This window comes from Pagrus pagrus (genome assembly GCF_965226575.1).
Source record: "Pagrus pagrus genome assembly, chromosome: 24".
Classification (NCBI taxonomy): domain Eukaryota; kingdom Metazoa; phylum Chordata; class Actinopteri; order Spariformes; family Sparidae; genus Pagrus; species Pagrus pagrus.
Window position 1 is genome coordinate 18,839,024 of NC_140206.1, and position 790 is coordinate 18,839,813.

General features: G+C 48.9%; 1 long non-coding RNA gene across 1 annotated transcript; it reads right to left on the reverse strand.

Moving 5' to 3' along the window:
- Positions 1 to 336: 336 nt before the first annotated feature.
- Positions 337 to 790, reverse strand: LOC311253097. Its single transcript, XR_014621617.1, has 3 exons — positions 666 to 790; positions 484 to 549; positions 337 to 387 (listed from the first exon to the last, which is right to left on the reverse strand). It is a non-coding gene; the product is annotated as an uncharacterized lncRNA (long non-coding RNA).

Consider the following 790-nt stretch of genomic DNA (forward strand, 5'->3'; position numbering starts at 1 on the left):
AGCGTCTCCGTCACCATGTTGTAGGTCCTGTCCACGTCCAAGACCCGTCGTGACCTCTTGTGCAGCCCTGCCCCAGTCAGCTGATGCTGCCCACAAGTGGGGTTGGGACAGACCACCCTCACCTTCCACAGCTTGTAGCAGTGGGTGCGCAAAAAAGCAGTCTGAAGCAGGGCGCTGGTGTTACAGCTGGCTTGGCTGAGGTGGGTAATACCACAACTTCAGGTTGTCCTGGAGCTCCAGCCTCCCCTTGGACCCCATCCTGAACAGCACCTTCGACATCCACTTGTGGTCTTCCGGTGGCAATCCCTCTGACCACAAACGGGGCAGCAGAGGTGACGAAGCAGGCCCGAGGTGTTGTGGTGCTGCTCTGGACTCTGCTGCTGTGTTCTTAGAAATAACAGAACAATGTATAGCCACTTTACACTGCTAAAAGACACTGCTGAATGAAGCTCTCCATATGAAAATAAATGTAATATTACTTACTGACACAGAGGCACACACTACTACATCAGGCACTGTAGCTTGAGTCTCTGTCTGAGGGTCTGGAGTCTGTGAAGGTATGTCAAAGAAAAAAATGTTGGAAAAAACACTATAGATGCTATACATATTATGAAACTGCTTGTAGAACTAAAAATGCTCGAGCTGTATTTGAAAAGGTAACTCACGAGACGCTAAGCTGGCTGGAGAACTGGCACTCTTCCGGGTGTCTGTGACTGGTAACTGTAAAGCAGTGTCTGAGTAACTTGTATTGAGATCCCCCCTTTATACAGTTTGAATTGATCTCTTCTTA